We start from the raw sequence: 24798 nt of genomic DNA, 5'->3' as shown, positions 1-24798 counted from the left end.
ACAGGATGCTTAATTTAATGTGAGAATAGCTATATGTATGGAACTACAAAATGTTTTCAATGGAAAAGTAGTGTTTTATCCTAAAGTTCTTCAGATGAAAATTATAGAGAAAATAATCAACAATGTCTGTTGCAAAACTTTTAACTGTAACAAACTTCAAATTGTTCTAATAGCCTTTGTTATTTACTCTTTATCATCTGGAGTTTCATTTAAAAAATTTTTTTGGTCACAAAATTATAATTTAATAAAAAACTATAATTTATTTTAAAAATCTAACCAAAGGGGCAGCTAGGTGGTGCAATGGATAGAGCACCGGCCCTGAAGTCAGGAGTACCTGAGGTCAAATCCCACCTCAGATACTTAATAATTATCTTGCTGTGGCAAGCTTGGGCAAGCTACTTAATCCCATTTTCCTTAAAAAGAAAAATCTAACCAGAACATCGACCAAAATTGACTGTATTTGCAGTATTCCCCTCTGCTATGGTCCCTTACACCTGCAAGGAAAGGAGGAGGTATATTTTAATATCTATGACATTTTTAAGTATGATATACTATATGGACTTTCAGATTTGGTTATTGATAATTAGAGAAGTGAATATAGAACTCTGATGTTCTACTTCACAGCTATCAGACTGCAAAAATGGAGGATGACAAATGTTGCAGGGGTTTCAAGATAACAGGTACTTTAAAAGCACTGATAATAGACCTGTGAATTGGTTTAATTCTGGAAAACAGTTTGGCGCTGTGTCCCCAAAGTTACCAAACTATGAACACCTATTGACTCACAGATATCAGTACTAGGTCTATATCCCCAAGAAATCAAAAAAAGCAGAAAATACCTTTATGTTTAAAAATAAGCATTGGAAGTCTTTTTGTAGTGACAGAACTGGGAATTAATATGGTACCCATCACTTGGAGAATGGTCAAACAAATCTTGTTATATGGATAGAATATAATATGCCATTAAAATAATGAAGAAAGGGATGGTTTCAGAGAAATATGAGAAGTTTTGAGGTCACTAATTCAGAGTAAATTGAGTAGACCCAGTAGAATTTATACAATAACATTATAAAGAGAAAAAGCATTGAAAGACTTTAAAATTCTGATCAACTCAGTCACCAAATGATTCCAGGGCAGCTGATTAAGAGAAAAGTGATAGATTCAAGATGGAGAATGAGGCATACATTTTGAGACATGACTAATATGTGGATTTTTTTGCTTAATTATGCAAATTTGTCACAAACATTTCTGAATGGGAGTATGAGAGGAGAGAAATCAAATGCTTATTAATTGGAAAAACAAACAAATAATACTTGGATTCAAGCCTGACTCTGCTCTCCCTTTGTGAATCTGGATGTATTTTTTTCCCTATATGAGTCTTCAATTTATTGTTTAATGAAGAGGTTGAACTACAAACAGTTTAAGATACCTTCTAGCTGTAAAATCCTATATTATCTCTTGAAGCAAATATAAAGAGGTTTTTTATAAAGTTTCTACAATCAATCATATTGATGGTAGTTGCTGAGAAAGAGCAGATCCTTTGAATGACCTAAAAAAAAAGAAACACTTTGGTGAGCTCTAATCGACTAGAGAAGACTATTCTATAGCAACAGATAAATATAAAATTAAAGATTAATGCATCTAAAAGCTATGAAATTATAAAGACCAAGCTTGGCCCCAAGGAAGAACTTTAGGAATTTCACACTTCCTTTCCTTCTTTGCAGAAGTGGAAAACTATGGGTATATAGCTTGCATATACTACCTGACTTGTTATGTTGGTTTGTTTTACCAAACATTTTTTTTCCTTTCTCTTTTATTTTTTGTTATAAGAAATGACTCCCTGTGGAAGGGAAGAAATATTTTGGGAAGAATAAGTGAATATTTATATTATTTTTCAAAAATTAAAGTGACCTCTACCTAACCTAGATATGAAAATATCTAGGTCCTGAACATCTCTAAGCTCAGGGACTTATAAATACTAACTTCATATTTGATCCTAGGACTTTCTCATCCAGGCAACCTAGAATTAAGCAAGAATTTCAGCATTATTTTCGACTCTTCCTCTGTGACTGTGCCAGTTAAGCTGAATCCCTCAACTTTCCCAGATTACATCCTGATTTCTACTGTCTCTGGGTCTTATCATTTACTTGGAATGTATTATCTATGGGCAAACTTCCCTCCTTGACAGTCCCAATGAAGTGCTACTTCTTCCATGAAGCCTTCCCTGACTAAAATCTACAAGAAGGGACCTCAGAGACCATCTAATCCAATCTCCTAATTTTATAATGAGGAAAGTTATTTCCAAGCTTAGATGTGATCCCCTCTGCCTCAAATATCTCATCTAAAGAATGACTACAATTCTGTCACATGATTTATGACCCCTATAAGACTGTAACTCCCTTGAAGGCAGTTTTTATCTTTGTATCCCCAGCACCAAGTACAATATATTGCATATTTAGAATAGAATAATTAATAATCACTTAATAAATTTGTGTCAAATTGAAATGCTGTCATGTATTTTTTGAGTCAAGGTGACATGAAATTATAAGCTATGAGTGATTAATGCCAGACTCTTAGGGTGTGAAATAAAGTCAAAATGCAATTTATTTGTATTAATGTGGGGGGGAAGAAACAGTCACTGTGGTTGTCTGGTTTTGCATAAACAAATAATTTATTTTTTAAATTTAGCTTAACTTTTAAAAAAACTTAACTTTTATATAAACTTTTTGCTAGTTGATACTGTGATACATATGTGTGTGTTTGTGTGTGTTGTTTTTACTTGCATATTTTTCCAAACAACTATTTTTAGCAAGTTACTTTTTTGCTCTTCTAACTTTCTAAACTCTCCTGTTTAATATTCTGAGACTAGAAACAAAATATTCAAAGTTCTTCTCCCATTCTATTGCAAATGTAGGTTTATATGAAAACTTAAAAAAAAGATGTATAAAAAGAAAACAGAAAAAAAAGAAAAAAATTCAGTGCCTATTTACCATTACTCTTGTTTGCTTTTCATTAGATGAATCTTGACTTCTGTTATTTCTTGTATGCATGGGCCAATGGTGCTCTTTCTGATTAAAATTCATCTCATTAACTAAGGAGACTAAGGGGAAAAATGCTTGCATCCTTTCTACTCATAATAAAGACCTCCTTGAGACTTGAACTCAGGAATTCCTAGGTCTAAGGCTGGCTCGCTAGTCATTAAGTCATGCTGTCTCTTTACAGCACCTACAAGGTAGGTGGATTGAAGAAGCAGAGACCTATTAGAGAGCTATAGTAATAGTATACAGCAGGTGATAAGAATCTAAACAAGGATGGTGGTCATGTTAGTGCAGAAAATGGAATGTCCAGGAGAGATAGCATGGAGAAAGAATAAACAAGACATTGGATTGGAAATGTATACATGCTAACAATGACTCTGAGGTTATTAACTTGAGAATATAGAATGATGATGTCCTCAACAGAAATGGATTTAGAAAGTGATATAGGTCTGGGGCAAAAATAATGAAGTCTGTTTTAGACATATTGGACATATTTGGACATATTGATATGTCTATAAAACATTGATTAGAAATTGATTAGAAATTTGATTAGAATTGTCTAAATGATTAGAAATGTCTAATTTTCTATTTCATAGAGAAATCATAAAAAGAGGGAAAATCTACATGTAAAAAAATATAGCAACTCTTTTTGTAGTGTCAGAGATTTGGAAATTGGGGAATGGCTGAACAAGTTATGTTATATGAATGCTATGGAGTACTATTGTTCTATAGGAATCATGAATGGTTGGACTTTAGAAATGTCTGGAAAGACTTGCATGTTCTGATGCTGATGGAAGTGAGTGAAACAGGAGAACACTGTACACATTAACAGCAACATTATGAGATGATCAATTATGATGAACACAGTTCCTCTTAGCAGTTCAGGGAGCAAGGACAATCCTGACATAACTATTATGGAAAATGCCATCCAAATACAGAGGAAAAAAAGTATGGAGTCTGAATGCAAAGCATGCTATGTTGATGTTTTAAAACTTCTTTTATGTTGTTTCTTTTGTTCTCATGTTTTTGCCTCAGTTCTAACTCTTCTTTCAGCAATATAGAAAAATATTAACTATGATTGTAAATATACAATCAATATCAGATTACTTGCTGCCCGGGGAGGGGAGTGGGAAGGGGAGGTGGTAGAACAATGTGGAACTCAAAAGCTTGAAAAAGGATGAATTTTGAAAACTATTTTTAAATGTAATTGGAAAAAAATTTTTTAAAACTTTAAAATAAATGTCTAATTGACAATTAGTCATATAGGGCTGGAACTCAATAGAGACAAGGGCTATGTATACAGATCTGAGAACAAATAGATGGATCATAAATTAGAACTTTCAGAGCTGATAAAATGACCAAGAAAAAAGTACCACCTAAAAAAGCACTATGGTATAGTGTTTGGAGTCTAGACTTGGACTCCAGAAAAACCTGCTTTTAAATCCTACCTTGAAAAGTTATTAGCTCTGAGACCTCAGGAACTTTTATCTTGAGGATTAAATGAGATCATGTACATTAAATATAGTAAGAAGAGAGTGCACCCAATCCCAGTTAAACATAGACAAATCAATCAAAGGGAAGTGCTGGACCAACTCAACTAGCTTAGGGGAAGCAATTGCTAAATTTTTAAGTGATTATTTACAGCTCAGACATCATCAAGAACTACATATCAGGACTTGATTATATTGTTTTGATGACTGTCAAAAGTTAAGAAAGTGTTGGGGGAAATGTTAATAATGCAGATCACACTTAAACTTGTGGCATGGACTTTTGGTAAGCCAATTGTTAAACATTTACCAGTACACCTCTGCCAAGATCCCTTTGGCATTCTGCCAAATAGACCCTTTCTCAGAATAATGTTTTCAAATGTGTAAAATTAAATATATAGAATATCAAAGAAAACTTCTATATTGAATTCGGCCATCAAGATATTTTTTAAAAAACAGGGTCATGGACCCTATAAGAATCCCTGCTCTAGATTTCAGGGAGTCTTCTTACTCTCTATGGACTTTTTCTTAGCATCATCTTGATTATTCACCCTAAATACTAACTCTCCCCCTGTGGCTCACTCAGACGTTCTCTGTTCCATCATGAACACCCAGAACTCAATTTCCTAACCTGCCTACTCCAATACTTACTCAAGTCATGAGTGTCCCCCAGTACTTTCTTGTAAACCAGACAGGAGAGAACTGACCAATGGGAATAACTATCAAAAAAGTCTTGGAAATGAGAGAGCACTCATATCCACTACTATCTGTGTTCCTGCTCTAGTACTGATACTTCACAGCTGAATTGACCAATTAAAACAAGAATTTTTAAGTTTTCTGTGTGTGTGTGTGTGAATGGATACCATGTTAGGTCCTGGGGATAACAAAAAAAAATAAAAAATAAAAAGACTGTATCTCAAAAGAGGAAACAGGGCAGTTCACTGCCACTCCTACCAGAGGACAATTTCAGATACCATCTTCATAGGAGATGCTTGACTGGCTATATTTACAAAGTAAAAAATTGAAATAGATAGTTTGGAGCAATCATCCAGATAATGGAAAATTAGCTTAATTGTGATAGAAAGAGAATGGAAATGTCCCAGAATGGATTCCCAGGGTCTGACACAATGAAGCACATTCTTGGCTTATTTTCTAGTAAAGGTTTTATTGAGATAAACAAATAGAAAGAGAAACCTGAACAGTCTCTGGATGCCCCTGAACAGGGAAATGGGAAAAGAAAGGAATAAGCATTTATATACTATCCTGTTAGGTGCTTTGTGAATATTATGTCATTTGACACACATAACATCTCCCATGGAGGGAGGTACTATAAACATCACCATGTTACAGATGAAAAAACTGAGGCAAACAGCTAGTATCTCAGACTGGATTTTAGTTAAGGATTTCAGGACTCCCAACCCATCAATCTATCTACTGTTCCATCAACACTACAGTTAGATATGACTGCTTAACAAGTAGTTTCCTCATTCTGGTCAATTCCAAAACTTAGGAACAAAATAGTCAGTACCGGGAGTCATTTTACACTTATCAGATTTCTATTACAGCTGAGAGTTGCATACTCTTTGAAAGGTGGGAGGAAAGAAGTCTATGGTTTGTCAATCAAATGAAGTTTCTAGACAAAAGATCCCTCTGGGGCGGCTAGGTGGCACAGTGGATAGAGCACCAGCCCTGGAGTCAGAAGTACCTGAGTTCAAATCCAGCCTCAGACACTTAATAATTACCTAGCTGTGTGACCTTGGGCAAGCCACTTAACCCCATTGCTTTGTAAAAACTAAAAAAAAAAAATCCCTCTAGAAAAGGACTTGATTTAACTTTAGCCTAGACTAGAGGGAGAGTTTTCCCCAACCTTATATCAATTGCTGAATACTTTCACCAGAACAGGGGTAACATGAAAATTTCAGACAAATTGTGATAGTACTTGGCCTTTACTTGAAACTGTAACAGAAGGATTGATAGGAACTATTTAAATGAACTATCCATACAAATGAAACTGGGCAACTAGGTGATAGAGTAAATAGAGTATAAAGTTTTGGACTTGGGAGTTCTGGGCCTAGATTCTTCTTTGTGAGCTCAAATCAAGCTTGATGACCCTGGACAAATCATTAAACCCTTTTCCCCCCTCAGTTTCCACATCTGTAAAGTTAGCTGGAGAAGGAAATGGCAAACCTGTATCTTTGCCAAGAAAACTCCAAATGGAATCACAAATGTCATACATGACTAAAAAATAATAACACTGCTCAAACTCCTTATTTATACTCTCAGTCTTAAATATTGCATTTTTATTTTCTGAATTGCATTGCATATTTATTGTTCTGAATTCATATTAATATGGAAAATTAAGATCCTAGGATTTTGAGTTGCCACAGATCTTAGAGACCATCCAAGTTAGCTTCTTCCTTTTAAAAACAATTCATTTAGGGGATGGATTCAAGATGGTAGAGAAAAGGCAGTTGCTCATCTGAGGTCTCCCCAAACCCTTCTGACCATCTTTAAATAAGGTCATAAAACAATTCTTGAGCAGGAGAACCCACAAAAGGATGACATGAAATAATTTTACAATCCAAAGCAACTTAGAAGGTCAGTAGGAAAGGTCTGTCACATTTTGATAAGAGTGAAACACAGTCCAGTACAGACCGAGCCAGCACAGATTCAGCCCTAACAAAATGGGAACAGGTCTTAGGAGCAGCAGTTTTTTCTAGAACTCAAAGCCCACAGATGGTGTAAATGGAGCAAATGATCAGATGAAAATTACAAGAGTCACTGGGAGTAGGATTCATTTATTTTTCCCATATTCAGATCTCGGTTGCAGTTCTGGATGGCACTCCCAGGGTCTGGAGGCCAAGGCTGAAGTTTAACAGGAACCCTCCTCACAGTTCCAGGGCATAGAGACCATAGCATACTCCATGAGTATCCTAAGGTGTCCTTAGATCACATCACCTTGGAAATATTGAAAACATAAGGGTCCCTAGAAGTATCTCTGAAAACAGTTGTACAAAACCTCTGAAGTTTGGGACAGTGTTCCTTCTGCCCTGGAAGCAGAGTCCCACTTTAGCAAAAAAAAGGAAAAAAAAAAAAGTTAAAAATCAAGAAATAGGCAGGAAAAATAAGAAATCAACAGAAAAAATTATTACCAATGGAAGCTATTATGGTGGTGGCAAGGAAGATCAAAACACACATTCAGAAGATAACAAAGTAACAGCTCCTACATTCAAAGCCTCCAAAAAAATTATGAATTGTTCTTAGGTTATAAAAGAGCTCTAAAAGGAACTCGAAAATCAAGTGAGAATGGTAGAGGGGAAAAATGGGAATAAAAATGAGATTGATGCAAGGGAATTATAATTATAAAAAAACAAATCAAAAGGTTGGTAAAGAAGACACAAAAAATACTGAAGAAAATAATATCTTTTAAAAAAAAGATTAGGCCAAATGGTAAAAGAGGTACAACAGCCACTAATGAGAAGAATACCTTAAAAACCATTATGGACCAAATAGGAAAGGAGGTTCAAAAGCTCACTGAAGAAAATAATTCATTAAAAATTAGCCAGTGATTTTATGAGAAATCAGGAAGCAAAAGAATAAAAAATAGAAGACAATGTGAAATATCGCATTTGGAAAAAACAATTGACCTGTAAAATAGATCTAGGAGAGAAAATTTAAAACTTATTGAACTGAAAACCATAATCAGAAAAATAGCCTAAACATAATCCATTCAGAAATTATCAAGGAAAACTGCTCTGATATTCTAGAACCAGAAGGAAAAATACAGATGGAAAAAAATTGATCAATCACCTCTTGAAAGAGATTCCAAAATCTAAACTCCCTGGAATATTATAGTCAAATTTCAGAGCTCTCAGGTGAAGGAAAAAATATTGCAAGCAGCCACTAAGAAACAATTCAATTCAAGTATCATGGAGCCACAGTCAGGATAATACAAAATTTGACAGTTTCACCAAAGGATCAGAGGGCTTAGAATTTGATATTCTGAAGAGCAAAGGAATTAGGAGAACTAAGAATTACTTAACCAGAAATATTGAGTATAATCCTTCAGGAGAAAAAGATGGATATTCAATGAAATAAAGAATTTTCCATCTTGTTGAAAAGAATAGAGTTGAATAGAAAATTTAACTTTCAAATGCAAGACCCAAGAGAAGCATAAAAAAATAAACAGTAAAGTAAATTCATAAGGGACAATAAAATTAAACTATTTACATTCCTACATGGAAAGATGATACTTGTAACTCATAAGAATTTTCTCATTATTAGGGCAGCTAGAAAAAGTACTTAATAGCAGAGGGCACAAATGTGGATTGAATATGAAGAGATGATATCTAAAAAAAAAATAAAATTAAAGGGTAAGAGAAAAAGTACTTGGAGGGAAAAGAAAGGTAGAATGGGGTAAATTATTTCACATAAAAGGCAAGAAAAAGTTTTTACAGTACAGGGGAAGAGGGAGGAGATGAGGGGGAATGAGTGAATCTTCCTCTCATTGGAATTGGCTCAATAAGGGAATACATCCTGTCTATTGATTATATAAATGTATCTTACCATAAAGGAATATAAGAAGTGAAGAGGATAAGATAAGGTAAGGAGGGTGATAGAAGGGAGGTCAGATTGAGGAAGGTGTAGCCTGAAGGGAAACACTTTTAAGGAGGGAAAGTTGAAAGGAGAGAGAACAGAATTTACATGGGGGAAAACAGAATGGAGGGAAATACAGTTAGCAAAAGTAACTTTGAAAAAATTTTGCAGGGGGCAGCTAGGTGGTGCAGTGGATAGAGATAATCTCATTTGCCTTGCAAAAACCTAAAAAAATTTTTTTCAATAGATTTCTCTGATAAAGACATCATTTCTCAAACTTATAAAGAACTGAGTCAAATTTGTAGATATAAGAGCCAATTCTCAATGTAAAAGATTAAAATAGTTTTCAGAAGAAGTTATCAAAACTTTCTATATCTATAAGGGGAAAAATGTTCTAACTCACTGTTTATTGGAGAAATACAAATTAAAACAATTCTGAGATACTGACATATTTATTGGTTAATAGGACAGAAAAGGAAAATAACAAACGTTGGAGATGTGAGGAAATGAGATATTAATGTTCTATTGGTGGAGTTCTGTAGAACAATTTGGAACTATGCCCAAAGGGCTAAAAACCATACACACACACACACACACACACACACACACAACACGGGTATATATACCCTTTGATATAGCAATACCTCTGCTAGGTCTGTATCACAAAAGAGAGAAAAAACAAAAAAGGAAAAGGATCTATATAAACATATATATATATATATATATATATATATACATATATATATATATATATATATAATTTTTTTTCCTGTGGCAAACAATCAGGAACTGAAGGGATGCCCATCATTCAGGGAATGGTTGAACAAATTGAAGTGTATGATTGTAATAGAATAATATTGAGTTATAATAAATGATAAGGCTTTCAGAAAAACCTGAAAAGACTTGCATGACTTGATACAAAATGAAATGCCCTGTGTACAAAATAACAGCAGCATTGTAAGATGATCCGTTGTGAACAACATCAATTCTTCGCAACACAATAATCCAAGACAACTCTAAAGGACTTATGATGTCAAATGCTATCCATACCCAGGAAAAGAATTGATGGTATCTGAATACAGACTAAAGCATACTTTTTATTTTTTACTTTCTTATTTTCCTTGAGGGTTTTTTATTTTTGGTCTATGTTTTCTTTCATAACATGACTAATATGAAAAGGTTTTGCATGATTACACTTGTATAACCTATATCAAATTGCTTGCCTTCTCAATTTGGGTGGGGGGCAGAAAGAGAAGGAAAGAAGAACATTTGGAACTCAAAGGTTTTTTTTTTGAACTCAAAGTTTTAAAAATTAAGGTTAAAATTGTTTTCATATATAGCTAGGGGAAAATAAAATACAAAATAAAATTTTAAAATACCTTTTTATTTTTCAATGATATTTGTTGTCTTTCCTTCCCATTCTCACCAATGGAAGGAAAAAAGAAAAAAACCCAAACCCTTGTAACAAATATGTATAGTCAAACAAAACAAATTATATATCTTCTTTTGTATCATCAGTCCTCTGGAATTTGATTTGTCATTGCATTGATCAGAGATCCTAAGTGTTTTAAGAGTATTTGTCTTAACAATGTTGTCTTAACAATGCTTGTATATCCCATTGTTCTACAGTTTTTCTCAGTTCACACAGTATTGTATCTACAAGTTACCCCAAATTTCTCTGAAATCATCACATCTTACAGCACAATAGTACTCTGGTACTCAGATTTGTCCAGTCATTCCCCTGTTGTTGTACCCCTCCTAGTTTTCATTTCTTTTACTTACACACACACACACACACACACACACACACACACACACACACACACATACACACACACCTATTACAAATATTTTTTGTATATATGGGTACTTTTTCCCTTTATTTGATCTCTTTGGGGTATGAATTCAGTAGAGGTATCACACAGGCAAAGGGTATGTGGAGTTAGCAATATTTTTAAACATTGTTTTTTTAATTGACTTGATTCACAGCTCTACTATCAAACACATTACCTATTTTCCTACAGCTTTTCTAACCTTTGTCATTTACCTCTTTTGCCATCTTTGTTGATCTGATGAATATAAGGGAAAACCTCAGAACTACTTTAATTTTCATTTCTCCAATTATGAATGATTTGAGCCTTTTTTTTATATGTCTGTTGATAGCTTAAATGTCCTCCTTTGGGAACTACCTATTCATATCTTTCAATTATTTATAAGTTAAGGATTGGCTTTTGCTCTTATGAATTTGAATCAGTTGTTTTATATGTCTTAGAAATAAAATATCAAAAAAACTTGAAAATATTTGTGTTTTTTAATTATCTGGGAAATTCCAATTATAGTTCCCTTGGTTTTTGCAAAAGTTTTGAATCTCATATAATCAAAATTTTCATTTTTTGTGAGTCTCTCTCTATCCTTTGTTTAGTCACAAATTATTCTACTATTCATAAATATGAAAGGAAATTTCTTTCCTAGTTCCTTGAATATGTTTATGATGAGAAATTTTTTATCTATGCCATCTATTTAGAGCTACTCAGTACATGATGTGAAGGGATGATCAAAATCTAATCTCTGATAAATACTTAACAGCTTTCTCAGCAATTTTTAGGAAAATATGAGTCTTTACCCCAGTAGCTAGAATCTTTGAGTTCACTGAACATCACCTTGTTAGGACCATATACCAAATTGTTTTGATTATTATTGCTTTGTAGTAATTTGTACTTCTAGGTCCCCTTCTTCATTACTTTTTTCCATTATTTCCCTTGAGATTCTTGGTGTCTTGTTCCTCTAGATGAATTTTGTTATTAACTTTTCTAGTTTTATATTATAATTTTTTGTAATTGTCTTTGCATAAGCTATCATACCTTCCTAAAATGTTTCATCTTCCCCAGTTCTAACTTTCAGTATGCTTTACATTTAAGAAAATTCATATCTAGGGGTGGCTAGGTGGCGTAGTGGATAAAGCACTGGCCTGGGAGTCAGGAGTACCTGGGTTGAAATCCAGTCTCAGACACTTAATAATTACCTAGCTGTGTGGCCTTGGGCAAGCCACTTAACCCCATTTGCCTTTCAAAAAATCCTAAAAAAAAATTCATATCTTCATAGTTGCACAAATAGTAAGTGACATAGTCTTTACTGATGAACTCTCTCCTTTCTCCTCAAATGATCAAATAAAAAACATATATTTACATATTGTATTCCCACCATACTCTATAAGTGCCTTGAGGACAGGAACTTTTTTTTTCATTTTGTGTATAAGGCTATATACATAAAATATATTTAAATAAATGTTTGCTTGATTCGATTGGCTTGCCTTGTTCAAAAAGATTTATTTTTTTAAAAAAAGGAAAATAATCTACATTGGATCAGCTAGGTGTCATAGTGGATAGAGCACTGACCCTGAAGTCAGAGGATCTGAGTTCAAATCCAGCCTCAGATACTTAATAATTTCCTAGCTACGTGACCTTGGGCAAGTCATCTAATCCCATTGTCTTTCAAAAAGAAAAATAGAAAAAAAAAATAACCTACATTTCTAACAATTGAAGAATGGTCAAATAAGAGTATATTAATGTATTAGAATAATATTGCATCTTAACAAACAACAAATATGAAGAATCCCAAGAAATATTTAATGACTTATACAAAACTTATTCAAAGAAGAAGAACAATATTCAATTGACCACAATTACACAATTGAACATTTTTTAAACAACAAAGGCAACAAAAGAAATAAATATATGGATATAATTATATTTTTCCATTTAATTGTAGATGGTGTGGAGTGAAAGTCTGTCTTGAAGCCAGAAAGATGTGGCTTTTAGTCCGGCCTCTAATATATACTGCCTCAGTGACCCTGGACAAGTCACAACCTCTGTGTGCTTTTTGTGAATTCTTTCAGTTTATAAGTGGCAAAGAAGATAGTATTTATAGAAACAGTTGTGGAGAATGTATAGACTTATATTGTTAGAGGGAGTTTCCTCACATGAGAATTCACCATACCAGTAAAATAATGGGTTCAGTTCTTATCACTTAATTAGTCATTCATTCCCTTTCTAAAAACTTGTATTTGTAAATTGCTGCTAGGTTTATAGCTTTAAAACAATTTCTGCCCCATACTACCCCACTTGCCCACTCCCTTCAAAAACAGTAATTCCTATGATTCTCTAATGTTTAAATTATTCTATGCATCAAAATGAGGAATTAGGTGAGGAAGTGGATAGAGTGCCATGCTTGGAGTCATGAAGACTCCTCTTCTTTAGTTCAAATATGATCTCAGTTACTTATATCTATGTGACTTTGGGCAAATCATTTAACCCTGTTTGTTTTGTTTTCCTTATCTGTAAAATGATCTGAGGAAGAAAACAGTAAACGGCTCCATTATCTTTACCAAGAAAATCCTAAATGTGATCAAGAAAAATCCATACATGACTAAAAAAGGACTAACAATCAATAAACCAAAATATATGTAAACCTATTTATGTATCTAATGATCTAAAATTGACAATTATTTTAAAGAACTGATAACAAGTCCCCCAGGTTGTTATTATCCAGATAAAAATCCTTCAGCATTGTTAATAATTAAGAACTTTCCCACCCCCATTTATTCTAAGATCACAAATTTGGAATTGGAAGGGGTCTTAGAGATTTTATATAAGGAAACTTAAGCCCAGGAAGTTTGAGTGATTTACTTAGGATCACACAGTTATTACAGGTCTGAATTGGAATTCAAACTCAGATATTTAGTTATGATAACTTGGGCTTTTTACATATTGAGTTTTCTAATAGTGGGTTTTCCCTGCAAACTCAACCCCAAGCTTCTGCACAGATTTCCCTACCAGATGCTATTCCAAACCTGATCTGATGGATATGAGTCACTTCAGAAAATACAAATATTGCTGCCACTCTCTCTTTATTAAAGAAAAGAAGGTTGTGTCTCCTTTGTGCTGCTTGCCATGTGAACATAGAAGAATAACTCAGAATGCTGATCACATTCAGCATTTAAAAACATTTAATTATGTGCAAAGATAGAGACCATGTGTCATTTATTGGCCAGGTTTGTTTGGGACTTTATTATAATACATATCACTGTAGCCTATTATTCCTGAGCAGATTGGACAAGTTTCAAGGTTAATAAAAATGTTCTGGCAAATTGTTATTTTGAAAGTGATTGAAGGAAATGTCCGACTCTAAGCATATGTTTGACCTTTTGGGGAAAGAAAAAATATAAAATGCTAGTGTAAGCCTCATGCAATTCAAGTTATTTTGACAGCTCTAAATTGTTTATAGAAAGTTGAGTGGATCTAGGGACTGTGGTACCAAGCATTTTTTTATCTTAGAATCTTCACCTTTAATGATGCTTTTCACCAGCAATAGCTAAGGGGTCTCACTGAAAATTCACTTGGACTGCTAGGAGATGTTTTGCAGTAGCTCTGTCCAGTTTATTTTATTCATGTCATCCCCTTACTATTTAAAGTTAGCAAAAAAAAAAAAAATCATGCTTCCAGACTCTTTGGTTCAAATTCCACCTCAGTTTAATTCATCAAACATGTGCAAAAGGGGGACTAACCACTGGGGCCCAATTCTTAGAAGTTTGCTCTAAATTCTCTCCAAGGCAATTCCATCAAACATGTTGCTTACATTGGGGTAATTAAAAAAGTTTAGATAAGACACACTTTTGGCCTCAAGGAACTTATAGTATAATGGGAAGAGACATGCACAGATAACAGATATATATAATTTTATATGATAAGTGTATTTAAGATGTGCAAAACAGTTCTTTTGAAATCTTTCATCCCCATTCTATCCCCTCAGTCATCCTTTTCATGAATAGATCTATCTGTAGGTACAAATCTGAAATCTTCCAACTTAAAAAAAAAAAGATTTTCTTAAATGATTTCTCTCAAAAGGGCTCCCAATAACTTCCAATCACATTAACTTTTTATAACTCTTGGATTTTGACAAGGAGACAACATCAGTCCTGCCCTGCTATTTCAAGGGAGGGGGAACAAAAAAATGCAAAAACAAAACAAAAAAACCCCAAAAAGTATCTTAAACAACACCTCCAGGGAATCCTCCTTCATCCATTCCCATCCATTCCCATCAAAGGATGTCTAGTCCAATTCAATCCTCTCATTTTGCAGAGGAGGAAACTGAGGCACAAAGAAACTAAAATGACTTGCCCAAGATCACAAAGCTATGACATGACAGAGTTAGAATTTGAAATCAGGTCCTCTTACTTCTAAACCAGTAGTCTTTCCACTGCACCCCAGGGACCTTACTTTCTTTTGTGCTTTTCTTGTGAAGTATATTATCCAGGTTTGTCTCTTATCCATCCTACCCCAAAGGACAGACAGACACACACACACACACACACACACACACACACACAACTATAAACTCCATGAGGTTAGTGACTTTGTTTTACACAAATATTTTAATATTCCTCAGCACCGCACACAGGACCATGTAGGCATTCAGATTTTCGTTGAGTGAATGGTGGCATTATCAATCTTTGGTTCTTAGTTTTTCCATTTGCAAAAATGGGGGTAATACGTTGCTTTCCAAGACTCCTTCTGGTTCTGATGTTTTTTTATTCTAATTCTAAGCTTTCTTTGTTGTTCATCAGTTTATTTTTGTTAAGGGCATAACTACAAGAAGACAAAATGGGAATTGGCAAAATATCAAACCATAAATAACAAGTAAAAAAGGAGAAATTACAAAACTACCAAATATTAAAAGCATGTAGGGGAAGAAAGCACTAATCTTCAATTAAATGTAAACAAGATTCTAAGTCTGGTCTTTCTTAGCCCTCTTCCTCTCTCAAAAGCTCCTATTTTTGTTTTCATTTCCAGAGTTAAGTCCTAGTCTATGTGGAATGTGTACTAAATCAAATTCTTGGGCATCCAGACCAAGGTAGATTCCGGTTGGCAAGATTGCTATGGTTAGCTTATCTTAGAGCCTTGCCCCAAAAGAAGGAACTTAATAAATGTGAATTAAACTGAGGTAAGGGGCAGAATCTCAAAGATGCAAGTGACTTTAGTCCAACAAATACTTTAACACATAAATAACCTTTTACAACATACTCAATAAATGATCATCCATGTTTTCTTGAGAACATCCAGTGAAGGAAACAACCTATATCCCACATTTATAAATCTCTAATTGTGAGGAAGTTTATCCTTAAATTGAACCTAACTATATCACTTTATTATTTACTCAACTAGGTCTTCCCTTTGGAATCAAGATGGACAAGTTAATCATTCTTTTTATAAGACAGCCTTTCAGTTACATGAATGCAGCTATCTTTTACAGGTTAAATATTCCCACTTTCTTCAATTAGTCAATTAGCAAATTTGTTCTCTAGCTTACTTAGTGATTTTCCTAAAATGTGGTCTTCAAAAATGGATACAATACTCCAGAAGTGATCTGCTCAGATCAGAGTCCCTGATTTTAGTCACTCTATCTCTCTTATTGCTAATATCACACTAGCTTTTCTATTTGCTATATCACACTCATATCACTGAGATTTTAGTCCACTAAAACCAACAGTTTAATCAAATTACTGTCTGACCATACCTCCCCCATTTTGCACTTGTGTAATTGATTTTTTAGCCTAAATGGAAGACTATTAAATGATCAAATTTCATCTCATTAAATGTGACATAACATCAACCCATGTTAACTGTCTCTCCCCAAACAGCTTGTTGTCACCTGTAAATTTGATAAATATGTCATTAAAGGCCTTTATTCAAATCATTAATCAACAAGATAAACAACCCAAGACACAGTATAAGTCCTTGGCACTTTCCACTAGAAGCTTCCTTGCAAGTTCATATCAAACCATTTATGACTGGATTCAAGCATTCAATGAGTTCTGACTATTTAACTATGTTGTTTTTATCATTATTAATATATCTTCACTTTTCCACAAGAGCAACAGGAAATTTGTTCTATTTTTTGGCTAAATCTTAAAAGAGAATCTACAGTATTTCTCTAATCTAATAGTCTAAAATCCTGTAAAACAAGGAAAGTATGTTAGTCTGGCTTTTCATAGTTTTGTTGAAACTGTACTGGCTGTTCGAGATTACTGTTGTATTTTCTAGATATTTACTTGCCATCTTTTTGACTAATATGTTGAATAATGTTTCCAAGAATCAAAGCCAAGATAACTGGACTGTAGTTTACAGCCTCTACTTTTTTCCTTTCTTTGAAAACCAGGACAATATTTGCTCTTTTCCAATCCTGTAGTACTTTTCACATTCCCATATCATTTTTCAAAGATAATTTAATAGTAACAACAATCAAATTTGTCCATTCTTGCAATATTCAGGAATGTAGTTCATCTGAGTCTAATGACTTCAACTTATCAAGAGTAGATAGGCACTTTCACAATTTACCTTCTTATGCAGCATGGCAAAATAGATAAAATTCTAGACCTAAAGTAAAGTAGATCTGAGTTCAAATCTTATCTCTGACATTTAATTAAGCCCCTTTGTTTCTTTGCATCTCAGTTTCCCATCTTAAGATGGGAATAATGTCTGTAGTGCAAACCTCACAAGATTGCTATGAAACTCAAATGAGATGATATATGAAAAGCATTTTGCAAACTTTGAAATGCTATGTAAATATAAGCTATTATCTTAAGTGTCAATGTTTATATTCACGCCCAAAGACCATTATCCCAGGCAAACAAACCAGAAGCAAAATAAGAGCTAAGCCTTCTTTCCATAATATTTTATCAAAGTCCCATTCACCCTAAGCTGTGGTTTTATTCATTCTTTGGTTCTCTTCTCTTCCCAAATATAGCTAAAACTACAAAAATAAGAAAATCATCTTTTTATTTTCCTTAACTTTTATCTCCACCTTCAACTGATTCCTAGTTTCAATATTTTTTATGGCAATGGGGTTGAATGACTTGCCCAAGGTCACACAGCTAAGCAATTATTAATTGTCTGAGGCTGGATTTGAACTCAGGTCCTCCTGATTCCAAGGCCAGTGCTCTATCCACTGTACCAACTAGCTGCCCCCGTTACAATATTTCTAATATTACTTTTGCCTTTTTAAACTTTTATTGATATTTTATTTTTTATGAGAAATATGAGAAACACTTCTACTCTATGATACTTCTCTCGCAAAATATAGTACCAGGTCATGATTTTGGTAGTAAAACTCCATTATCTGCCCTTAGTTCAATCTTGTTTACATATTTTTAAAAAAAAAAATCAAAATTGACCCTTATTCCATTTGCATTCATAATGGCTTCTTACAAGAACCTTTTATTTACAATCAGAATTAAATTTTTTGTATTCAGAATTTCCATCTAGAGAGTTTCTTCCTTCTTGAGAATTTGTAGAACTCCAGCCTGTCATGAACCAACTTTGTAATTGCCTCCTTTCTTGGAATTTTGGTGGTGATTTTATTAAGTAGCTCTGCTTACTAGCAGACCTATCCTGCTGGTTTCTCAGGATCTTCCTAGCCACATGCTAACACAATCCTTCAACCCCAATACAACAATCCAAACCTTCAACAAGAGCACAGCAGTTAAATATCAAGTTACCTCTCTGCTCAGGAATTTTCAATGGCTCCCCACTGCCTATTGAATCAAGTTCAGATTCCTCAAAGAATTCCATAATCTGTTTCCAACTCACCACATTCAAATTAATATCCCCTCCATTCTAATAGGTAGTCATCTGCCTTCTTCCCCCATCTTCTAGTTCTATCAGAATTAATCACAACCATATCATGGAGAACTCTCAAGCTGAAGGGAACTTAGATGAAGGTAGAGTGGGAACTAATAGAGCATGTCATTTAAACTTGCATGGGTCTGTGAGTCTCCTAAGAGAGGCAGAATATAATCTGTCTAGGTCAGCCTGTTAACATAATCTGATACAGAACCATTGCAAACTGAAATTTGAGCCTAGCCTTGTGCTATCTATCCCCTCTCTCAAACCTTCTTTTGAATTTGTGATTCTGACCATGCTTCTACTTCCAACTCTCTGGACCTTACCCTGCCATTGATCCAGCTAACCCACAATCTTGATTTCGAATGTTGCATTGCTAACTTCCACCCCACACTAGGATTTCTCCACAATCCCTTTCTTTGTACCTTACACAGGGAATGCTGAATCAGCACTATGGCTCTTATCTAACCATAATCCTCACCAGAATTTAAGTACCCTCCTGAAGGTCATCTTGAAGATAACCTTTGCTCCAACCAAATCAATTGTCTTTTCACTATTCCCCAAGGGAACGGATCTTAACAAAGTGACTGGTGCATAGTAGGTCCTTAATGACCACTTGTTGATTCACTGAGATGTTCACTGTAAAATTATTTATAAATGTGAACTGTGATGACATCCCTCCTTTGCTTCTATCTCATAGAGCTGAGATTATTCCTGAGAAATTGTGGGAAGCAATGATTTAGGAGCCCTGTGATTAGTGTCATGTCTCCACTTGAAACTCTTTCCACATACTTTGTCATTCAGACAAATACTCAATCCTAATAGGTTTGGTTTGTCCCTCCTCCTCCAGTAAACTTTCCTTGACCACTCTATTTTATAATGAAGAAAGAGTGGTGTTAATCATAGAGACTTGGGAGTAAAACTCATGATCAATTAAAATCTAATTGGAGGAGCAACTAGGTGGCACAGTGGATAGCACACTGGCCCTAGAGTCAGGGGGACCTGAGTTCAAATCCAACCTCAGACACTTAATAATTACCTAGCTGTGTAACCTTAGGCAAGTCACTTAACCCCACTGCCTGGCAAAAACCAAAAAATGAAAAAAAAGTTTTAAAAAGTAATTGGAGGGGCGGCTAGGTGGTGTAGTGGATAAAGCACCAGCCCTGGGGTCAGGAGTACCTGGGTTCAAATCCAGTCTCAGACACTTAATACTTACCTAGCTGTGTGGCCTTGGGCAAGCCACTTAACCCCATTTGCCTCGCAAAAAAAAAAAACTTAAAAAAAAGTAATTGGAAAGCATTTAACAAATATAAATAAAAAATAAAATAAAACTTAGACAATATCAATTAGTGAGTTTTCTAAGTCAAAATGCAACTCAAAGGGCTCCATTTTAATTTGACACTATTAGTGCAGTGAAAAAAAGCACTAGATTTAAGGATAAACCTGGGTTCAAATCTCTGCTCTTCCATTAAATTTGTGTGTGATCATGAACTGATCACAGTCAGTTGGGGGATTTGGTTTCTTTTTTTCCTTTGTAAAATTATAGGGTTAGATAAGTATATCTTTAAGATCCCTTTTAGCTCTAAAACCATTCCTTTCCTAAAGATTCATTGATTATACCTTGAACAATGAGTTACAAATTTTTCCCTGGAGAGTGCTACATTTAGACATAAAATAAATTATTCCATGTGATTTGCTAATTATTGTTGTCTATTATTCTTGCCTTTCCCAATTAGACTGTAAGCTCCCTGGGGCTAGGGGATATTGGGCATCTAATGTCTGCTATAAGCTGGATTCAAAAATACCACACACAGCCCACAGTCCACTACGAAGTTGTGACTGCCCCACTCTAGCCTATTCACTTAGAATTCTAGGCAGGAAATAGAAAACTTCACCCTTAGAAATGCTCATAAACAGCTAAGTACCCTCTATCAACAGGGGATAAAGGGGGAAAATAACCAATAAAAATACATAATGAAACAACTACAGAACAAACAGAACTATGGCCCACAGACCCTGCCAAGTTATTGCCTGGCTAGAGCAAGGATTTTACAGTAATATCATTTGATTTTTCTGACTCCATGTCAATTATTTTTAAATGTCCTTTACTCTTTTTTTCACTATGTATCATTACCTTGGAAGAAAGGATATTACAAAATCTGAGCCCTGGGGTAATAGGCCCCTTTATCCCCATCTCTTAAAAAAAAAAAAAGAAAAAAGAAAGAAAGAAAGAAAAAAGAGGAGCTCCTGAACAGTGTCCTTTATTCATAAAGATGCAGGTGCCAATCACCCCCTGAGAATACCCATTCTGAGAGAGGCCATAGAGAATAGCAAAAAGGAAAAGAAAAAAAAAAAAGCACTGGCAGACCTGGGTTAGAATCCTAGCTGTCTGCCTGGGTAAATCATTTAATATCTTTATTCCTAAATTTCCTCTTCCATAAAATGAAAATTGTTATGTGACCTACCTCATTTCCTACTTAGCCTTAATCACGGAGTGGGCATTGCCTCAGTCAGATTGAGATCTGCTAAAGACCTTAGCTTAAAAAGGCTAGGGTCTCCTATTGCATACAGGATCATCTCCAGTCATCCTGATCCAAATCTGGCCATTGGACCCAGATAGCTCTGGAGGAGAAAGTAAGGCTGATAACTTTGCACAGCCCTTTTTCATTGAAATTCAATTCATTTGTTTGCTATGGCATCATCTTCCTGCTGTCATGGTCCTTTTCAAGAACAAAGGACAAAAAAACACAATATTAGATATGGTAATGATTGTTACCAACTACTAATTCCCTCCCTCCCAGACTACCTCCTATGTAACTATTTTATGTATGTGTGACTTTATTTGTTAACTTTATATTTATTATTGTCTCCCTCATTTAATGGAAGTTTGTATGTGAGAATAGTTTCATTCCACGTACCTGTTTTCTCAGATCTTAACAAAGTGAGTGGTACATAGTGGGTCCTTAATGACCACTTGTTGATTCTCTGAGATGTTCACTGTAAAATTATTTATATATGTGAACTGTGGTGACATCCCTCCTTTGCTTCTATCTCATAGAGCTGAGATTATTCCTGAGAAATTGTGGGAAGCAATGACTTAGTGGGCAGAGAAGGTAGGACAGATTGCCAGGAAACTTCTATTTCATTACATAAAGATATCATGATTTTGCCTCTTTGGCTCCTTACTTCATCAAAGCTCATCGCAACTTCTCTGTGACCTAATAGATAATCTAAAAGAGTTGTTGCAGAACTGCACACTGCTACTTACCAAATATTAAGAAAATTCTAGAACAATCTCCAGTAGGTTGGGTAGACATCCAGTGGAGGATTTACAGAACGGCATAAACAAGAATGTCTTAGGACAAAAAGATATGGCTGAAGGGAATAGTCACATTAATAGACCACAGATATACTGAGTTCTCTGCTATATTGTTTCTAGTAATTTATCATAGAAGGGAGAAAGAAGAATCATAGAGATGATTTTTAATGGTTCTTTACTATTAATATTGTTCCTATAGGTGACAACATTTACTATGCTCATTTGGGAACTGGTGAAATCAAGAGTGTACAAGAGGGGAAGCATTGGAATATAACCTAGAGATAGAGGAAGCGAAAGAAATTGGATAACATCCTCCAATGGGTTTTGGTGATTCTATATCCTCATAAATGACAGCATCATGGTGCAGGTTCCAGTCCATCCATATTTTATGATCCCAAGTAAATTCTTGGTTGTGTTGTTCCATAAATTGTGCATAATGGATTGACCCAATATAGTACTTTTAACATTTACTAGTGACCAAAAAGGGTGAGATAGCATAGTGGTTCGAGTGCTGAGCCTGGAATAAGGAAGATCCATCTTCCTGAGTTCAAATTACTTGTTCAATGTCATCCCAATCGAAATACTTACTATGTGACTCTGGACGAATCATTTAACACTGCTTACCTCATTTTCCTCATCTGTAAAATGACCTTGGGATGGGAATGGTAAACCATTCTAGTATCTTTTCCAAGAAAACTCCAGATGAGTTCACAAAGAATAAGATATAAATTAAATAACTGAACAACAAGAAAGATACCACAAAAAGAAATGATTGAAAAATGAATAATTTGAGGGAATTTTCTATTTGGAACTTGCAACATTAAAGCTGACCATATTTAACCCTTTACTCAAAAAAAAAGTTTTATGGCCCTTTGGACATAGTTCTAAATAGTTCTCCAGAATGATTGTACCAGTTCACAGTCCCATCAATAGTGCATTAGTGTACTTATATTTTTCTACACCCCCTTAAGGATCTATCATTTTCCTTTTCTGTCATGCTGACCTATCTGATGAGTGTGAAGAGATATCTATGAGTTATTTTAATTTACATTTCTCTAATAGTGATTTGGAGGATTTTTCTTATGACTATTGATACCTTTGATTTGTTCTTCTGAGAACTGTCTGTTCATATTCTTTTACCATTCATCAGCTAGGGAACATCCCTTTTTTAAAAAAAAATAAATTTAGCTTAGTTCCTTATATATTTGAGAATTGAGATCTCTATCAGAAAAACTTGCTAGAAAATTATTCTCCAAGTTTCCTGCTTCCCTTCTAATTTTGATTAAATTATCATTGTGTAACCCTTTTTAATTTAATATAGTTAAAATTGTCCATTTTATCTCCTGTGATCTTCTCTATTTCTTGTTTGATCATAAACTCTCCCCTTATCCACAGATCTGACTGGCAATTTTTTCCATGTGTCCATTTTCTGCTTATCTTAGTATATGGTATGACAGGTTAGTCTAAGACGAGTTTCTGCCAGACTGTTTTCCAATTTTCCCAGACATTTTTGTCAAATATTGACTTCTTGCCCCAGTAGCTGGGATCCTAAGATTCATCAAACACCAAGTTACTGTGGTGATTTCCTTCTGCAAATTGTGTGTTTAATTTATTCTACTAACTAACCACTCTATTTTTTTAATCTGGTATTAAATTGTTTTGATGATTACTAAGTGTAATTTGAGATCTGATATTACTAGACCACTTTCCTTTACTTTTTTTATTGATTCCTTTGATATTCTTGACCTTTTTTTTCCTCCAGATGAATTTGTTATTTTTTTTAGCTGTCTTAAATTTTTTTTTTTGGTATTTTGATTGGTATGACATTGAACAAGTAAATTAATGTGGTAGGATTGTCCTTTTAACTATATTGAGTAACCAATTCAGATCTTGTAGGAGGTAGAAGTGAGAATGAAGTCATCTAACATGGACTTACTGGTCTCAAAGCAGCAAAAACTAAAGGGTTCAAGGAGTTGTATTCCTAAAATAACTTGAGAGGACCTCAGAAATGACAGGACCTCCAGAAGCTGAGTACTGACCTGAGTAAAGTGCAGACATCTCCGAGCCAATTTTATTGAATCAATATCAGGTCCTGGAGCGGCACTGTCTAAAAGTGGACTAGGACTCAAGAAATTTCACTTAATGATTTTTCACCTCATAACCTCAGGAAACATATTCTAATCAAAAGAGAACAGGACTTATAGTTAGGAATTCTGACTTTGCCCCTGATTTGGTACATTTTCTTATCCATAAATTAGGTACAATATGGATGTCTCAATTAGAGCAAATGATGAATTCCTTAAAGTGGTCACATGTATCCTAATTTATATATTTAAAGTTTATTGTTCAATCATTTTTCAGTTATGTCTGATTCTTCAGGACCCCATTTGTGGTTTTCTTGACAAAGATACTGGAATGATTCACCATTTTCTTCTCCAGTTCATTTTACCACTGAGGAAATAAAAACAAACAGTTTTAAGGGACTTGCCCAGTCACCCAGCTAAAAAGTATCTGAGGCTATATATGAACTCAGGAAGATGAATCTTCCTGACTTCAGACTCATCACTCTATCCACTGTGCCACCTAGTTGCACTTCTTTGAAGTTGTTTTGAAAAATATGGTCATTGGTTTCAACCCAATGGAAATATAAAATATAAATTCGAATAAGGTAATATTGCTGT

The sequence above is a fragment of the Macrotis lagotis genome, chromosome 1 (assembly GCF_037893015.1).
Source record: "Macrotis lagotis isolate mMagLag1 chromosome 1, bilby.v1.9.chrom.fasta, whole genome shotgun sequence".
Classification (NCBI taxonomy): Eukaryota; Metazoa; Chordata; class Mammalia; order Peramelemorphia; family Peramelidae; genus Macrotis; species Macrotis lagotis.
Note: the sequence above shows the minus strand (reverse complement) of the source record.